Here is a 6,864-nt window from a genome sequence, read left to right on the forward strand (position 1 = left end):
ATTCCTGCTTCTTCTGCAAACACTCCTCATGGTCAAGTTTATCTAGCCAGGGACTTTTGCCTCAGGCATCATCTTGCATCAGGCATCTGCACACAGATGGTCACCTTTAAGCTACTGCTTTCCTTTCATCATATACTTAATGCTTCTCTTTTCTGCCTTTTTTCATGTTGTTTTCTTATAATTCCTCACGGGGTTATTTTGTTTGTGTCGGTACAGGTCAGGGTTGGCCTTTGCCTGCCTGCCTGCCTCAGCAGGGCAAGCTGGCCATGACAGTCTGCAGGTGAGTGCAGGTTAGTCTACCACAGCTGGTGTTAACATGACACAGTTAGTGTAAAATGAAATGCAGAATCATCACAGTCTGGTTGAGGTTGGAAGGCACCTCTGGGGGTCATCTGGTTCAAACCTCCATGCTCAAGCAGGGCCACCTAGAACAGGTTGCCCAGAACATGTCCAGATGGCTTTGAAAATCCCCAAGGATGCAGACTCTACAACCTCTCTGTGCAGCCTCTTGATCACTCTCTTATTAAGAAAGTGTTTCCTGATGTTCAGAAGGAACATCCTATGTTTCAGTTTATGCCTATTGCCTCTTTAAGATATTCTTCTTAATTAATTGCTTCGTGGCAAAAAAATTCTGCAGCTTTTATACACAGAAGTCTGGCCATGGCCTTAGTCAATGAATCTTTTAAAAATCTTGGCACAGTGTGAACTAACAAGGATCTCAGCTGAGACTGTTGTTGCAAGGTCCTAGGCCTCCTTAAATAGGTCATAAGGCCATCGTTACCCCCTGGATTGATGGCTTTATGGAACAGGAGAGTAACTGGGGGAGGGATTTCTCACATTGTACATAGCAATTTGTCCACAAGAAGACTGGTCTTGCCTGAAAGGTTCATTCTCCAAGAAGGGAAAACTGAGGTGAAGCAGGACAAAATAAGAACAATGAAGGATGTGATGGGAAAACCAAGGGAGAAAATTCCCTGAACATAGAAAAATGAGCAAAGGATTAGCTGGGAAGGCCACAGACTTCAGAAGATAAACAAGAGGTTTCCTTCCTGAAGGCTGACATATTGCTTAGCTAGTTCTAGTCTGCTGAGCAAAAGCTGTTACCAGGAAAAATGTCAATGAGATATTCCTGGTACTTTAGAGTAAAACTGACATTTTAATCATATTACTGAAAGGAAGGAAGAGAGGAAAAGAGAGTTTTTCCCGTGTTAGTTCTGCCAAGCCTCCCTTATCTGGTAGAAAATTGTCAGTCATCCCTTTGGAAAATTATTGTGAAGAGGATGGAGGTTCATGAAGATGCCTTTAAGCTCCCATCCCATCCTTCCCTGGGTACACAAACCACTCTTACACATGCTTCACCTTGCACCCTTGCTCTGCCAGCGTGTGCCGGATGGGCAGCATGTCTGGGATGGGCACTGCTGCCCCTTGCCACATTGGGAAGGCAATGAGCTTTGCAGCCCTGCTGAAGATGAAAAGAAGATGAGGTCCATGCTTGTGCCTGCTCACTGTACAGGAGCATAAACATTTCCTTGGCTGTTATTATTGTACACAGCGCTGGAGGAGGGCAGTTATTTGAGGGGTAAGGACAGTGCCAGCAGCTGTGCTGAGGCATACATGAAAATGATATGGTAATGTTGCTGTTTTAATTTATTAAACAAACCCAATGTAAATCCCTTTAACTTTTCTTCAGCTATTATTTTCCTAAAAATACTATATGAACTAATCCTCTGAGTAACCTTTTCATAAAGCTCATCTTTGGATTATTCTCCTAAATCTATGTTTCAAGGAGCTGGATGTTAGTTCAGTAACTGCTTGTTCACTGAAACTGATTCATTCCCTGTGTCCTAATTCCAGCATGGAGGAGCAGACAGGTGGGACACAAAGTACTGGCTGCCTCAGCAAACTGATGCTGGACCTACCTGCCAGGGAAGACCACTCACCAGGGCAGCCAATAGCACTGCCCTAGGCTTTCCAAGACCTCCCCAGTTCCACAGCAGCTGTCCTGCATGGAGCTGAGGGGGAAGCTGTTGTCCCATACTTTGTCTGGTTGATGATGCCCCGTCATCGTTCAGTAGCCCCAGCTCTTGGCTACTGCATGGCTACTGAGTCAAGGGTTGCACAACTTCTGTTGAGGCTGGATGCCCAGAGGAGCAACCTCATGGCAGGAGGATCAATCTTTGGTAGACAATGCCTTCCAGTTACTGGGCTTTCTACTTGCAGCCATACCTTGCATCATGGTGACACTGCCAGGGTGTACCTGTCTGAGTTTCCTGATCACAGCACTCCCTTTACTTAGTGTCCTCTGTTAAGGTAAAGATTCCATCTATAGACCTTGATGGCTGAAAGCTCATCTCAGGCACTCTCTCTGCCACATGCATTTTGTCTGGTCGAGCTTTCCAAGGTGGAGATGCCAGATTTTCCATCCAGTTACTGAAGGGCTGCTTAATGGAAAAATGGATATGCATAGTGCAGCCTTTTCAAGAAGCACTCAGCACTTGAACTGGCCTTTCTTTCAGCTCTTCTGGCTGCTCAGTATTTTGGGATCTCAGACCAAAGTAAACAATTCCTTGACTTTTGAATGTTTGTTGAATGATTCTTGCTTTGTGTCTCCACATCAGATATTTCTCTTTGCATTTTTTTCTTAAATACACTCAGGAACATCTAGTAGAGATGGGAAGAGAAAATATAACAAATATAACAAAATATAACAAATCCTGAGTATTATTAATGTACTCATATTTAAAAGCAAAACAACATTAAAATAACTGAAACTACAGAGCAATGGAGGTATGCTGCGGTAGGTCTGTATATCCAAAAATGCCCATTTGAGTAGTGTGCTAAGTTCTTGTTCATGACAAATGAGCATATGTGCCCAGCTAAGTGGCCTGGTCTCTCTTCCTGTTAATAAAGCATGCTAATCAAGCATGAGGTGAAAACCCTGCTGAAAAGAATTTCTTTGGGGTGCTATTGTGCAGTTAGGACAAAGGACACAATGTTATTGCAGAGATAAACTACAAAAACAGAGTAAACTATAAATAGATTGTTACCACTAAGGGATTCCAAAAACACTACAGGGAGATTAGAGAAAGGCACTGAGGAATTACTAGTTCCCATCCATGTTTCCAGGATGACTTGAACTGTTGCTGGTGCATTTGCAATGTGCTGGGTCTCTGCTGTGGCTCAGAATTTACCCTGCTTCTGCAGCTTATTTCCCAGACCTGCTTCCCAGTTCTTTTTCCGTGCAGTAAAAAAAAAAAATAATTAAAAAAAAAATTGGAAACCCAGAAACAAGAATTTGCTGAAACTAAGTAATTTTTCACATAAATATTAAATGTATGTTGATTGTCCCATGTGGTGTTTAATCAGCTAGATATTTAGGCTCATGGAGTGTTTTGAACCTAGATTGTTTTCTGTACCAAGTCATTCTGCTTCTACCCAAAGCTGTCCATAAGATGGACAGCGGTGATCTAGGAGAATTGCTCTATTTCCTTCTTCTCATATGTAGGAATCATAACATTTTTGTTACACTGACCATCTTAGTGGTCTTCTATGTTCCTGAGTGTTCTCAGTAAGAAAAACTATGCAGTAGAAAGGTCAAGAAAAAAAAAAAAAGGCTTGTTGGAGAATATTTTATATACCAGCAAACTGAGAAATGGTATGAAAGGCATACAAAAAAGATCAGTGTTAGAAAATCTGCAAGGCATTTGTGTGCTATTTTTAATGTAATTTTTGATTGATTGATTGGTTGGCTTTGGTGTTTGTTGTTTTTAATACAAGTTCTGCTTAAGAAACAGGTAGAGAAGCAGACAGCTAGTGAGGGACACGCCTAGAAGTCTCCATTGCACTGACATCACCCTTTGTATGGTTTAAACCTTTCACCTTTCTTCTCACAAAATGGGGCTGGAAGCTTTCACACAATGCCCTTTTCTTAGTGTTTAGAAATGTTTGCTTACAGACTTGGTGGAAACAGTCTCAGGGGAGGGATGTGCAGCCATGAGAAACCACAAACAAAGCCCCCTGAGGCAGGTGCAGCTGACAGAGAAAGCAAGTTTGTGATTCACAGCTGTCTGATAACATGGGGGAACATTCTCATTTTATTAGGCCTTTATACCCATCTCTAGATATTTCATTGTTCCTTCCATTGCATGAAGTAGCCTTCAGTGAACTTGTCTTATCTCATGGCTGAAATTCTCAGTATTCTAAGTGATTAGCAAGGGTTCTGACAAACTTTCTGTGGGATTACAGCATATTTATCTCCACAGGAAGGCAGAGCCCGGTGCAGTCACTCTGATGGCCTCCAGAGTGACCGGGTGAAGAGGAAAAGGATGAGGAAAGACATATGGACTAAAACAAAATCTACATGTAGGAATTCCTTTTCCTCTGGCTGCTTTTCCTTCAGCTGGCCTTGGAGAAGCTAACGAGCCCTTTCGATTCCACGGCCTGTCTCAGATACTGAGCTGAAATCCTGATGAGCAGGTGTTCCCAGATGTGCTTGGAAAGCCACAGGTTTCTGCTCCTTTCCATAAGTAGGATTAAAGTCAGTGGGGAACAGATGCAGACTATCTGTGAGCACCCAGATGTGTGGCACCTGATCTTCTCCAACAGGCAAAGAGGAACAGTGTGCAAGTGTGACAGTGGCGAAACAGCACTGGGTTTGGGTCAGAAGACACAGACTCACCAAGATCCGATTTGCCTTCTGGAAGAGGATGCTTTTCACCCAGAAAGAGCCTGTGCAAGGAGAGATGTGGGGCAGGAGTGCAGCAGGAGGGAGCTCTTGCTGCCAGCTGCTGTGAGAATTAGCCTGGGGGAGCCCCCAGGGCCTTCGAGTGCCTCAACACTGTGTGCTTCCCCATCCTCTGCACTGAGGCAGAAAAATAAAAGGTTACAGTATGAGAATGAGCACAGGCTGTGGGTGGAGGATGGTTTCCTCCCCCCCCACAACTTTTTGCCTACATGCACTCAAACTGACGGAGCTTGCTTGTCTTAGGTGTAGTCACTACTGTTCTGGTTTGGGTTTCCCCCCCCCCCCTCTTCTGTGAGGAGAGGAACAGAAGACTTTTTGCTGTTGTTTTTGCTTTTCCTTTCACTCTCTGTTTTTTTTCTTTCTCGTTTGGATTTTCCCTTCACTCCCCCAAGTCCTCATTTTCCTTTTGCTGTTTCAGCTGCTGTCCTAGTGATGAGTACAGATCCTCCTGATTGTTGTACTCTACAGCTCCTAGAGCTACATTTATTTATATTTGCTCGTGCAACCAAGATGACAAAAATAGCCTAGGGGCCATGGAAATAGTGAGGGAGGGGAGCATAATGCATTGTGTCTTACTTTCATGGATTGCCAAAAGGTGGAAACCCTGTTGATTGTAATTGACTTTTCCCATATCTCAAAGTTAGGCTCACTAAGCTGATCTGGAGGCCCAGGAAAGAACACACTCCATTGAGTAGAATTGCCACCTTTTAGAAAGAAAAAAAAAAAAAGAAATCTGCAAGAAAAGAAATGGAGATAAGAGAAAAAGATGAAAGTGAGTGAGAGGAGGGAGAAGAAAGATTAACAAAATGAAGGGAAAAAAGCCAACAGCAGCAAGAATAAAAACAGAAGAACTGTCAGAGAAGAAACTGCATCTAATTTAGTGTCCTGACTTGGAATGTTATTGTACTATGTGTGGGAGAGAGGACTGTAAACATCTCTAATTACCCAGTGAGAGGTCTCACCCTGATGTTGAAAAATACACTATTTATTTGATCGCCAAAACTGAGCTCCTATATCCTTTTCAGCCCAGCTTCATAACGAGATCTGTAGTAATGCTGTGAGCCCTATGAATACACAATATTTCTGGGGCTGGTCTCAGGCTTCTGCACTGCAGCTTGGAAGAGCAAAGGTTTTTGCATGGGAGAGCCAAACACACAGGATGCAGCTGGAAGGTGTGTGACAGGTGAAGTGAGTGATGCACAATGAAGTGAGGGATGCACAATGACAAAGGGTCCTGCCATCTTCTGCTGTGAAACGAGCTTTGACATTGCACAATGTAGTTTGAGCAGTGCCTGATTCTTTGAGGCAGTCTCTGTCATGGGATCACCAGTGAGTGGAGGTACAGATCTCCAAATGCAGGGCTGTGATCCCTGCTCCTTTTCCTGGCATGGAGAGATGAAGACTGGTGTACACAGTTTGCTGGCCCTGAGATGTTATAATGCTGACTGGTCTTCACCCCTTCTGCTTAGCGCTGTCTTGTCTATAGCAGATTTGTCCAGGGGATAAATATTTGGTGCAATGTGAAGCTGCATCAAGCAGTGAGAAAACAGGCAGGGTGGCTGATTGCTGCACAAGCTTGTTCCCAGGCTGTCCTTTATGTATCCTATATTCTCCTTTATTTAACAAGAGGCATGTGTCTGTAGGAGACCAAAGCTGAGGTCATGGTTTTCTGCACAACTTTATCATGGAGACGGTGGTGTTATATAGGATGGTGCCCTCAGATGTCTGCAAACTGACTGATGTCACTGTCCCATTGATTATAATGTCCCAAATAAGGACTTTGAGGTTTTTAAGTGTTTGTCCAAAGCACTGGCAAAGGTTATCCAGGGTGCTACAATAAAGGTGTAACTTTTCAGGATTCAGTCAAAATAACTAGTGACCCAAATGTCTCATGCTGTCACCCAGACATCAGTAAATGGTAGCATAATGCCATGAGTGTGCAGGGATTGTCTGTGCTTTCCCCTCTAGACTACATAGTTTTCATTCTGTTTCCAAAATAGCTGTGACATTTGGGCTTGTAAACAGAGCTCCAACCGAAGATGCTCATGTTTGTAATTTAGTTGTACTTCTATCTCTTTCTCTTCTGCTTCCCTTTCATCACCACTTCTGCCTCTGCTCTT

The sequence above is a fragment of the Chaetura pelagica genome, unplaced genomic scaffold (assembly GCF_000747805.2).
Source record: "Chaetura pelagica isolate M959 unplaced genomic scaffold, ChaPel_1.0 scaffold135, whole genome shotgun sequence".
NCBI classification, from domain to species: Eukaryota; Metazoa; Chordata; class Aves; order Apodiformes; family Apodidae; genus Chaetura; species Chaetura pelagica.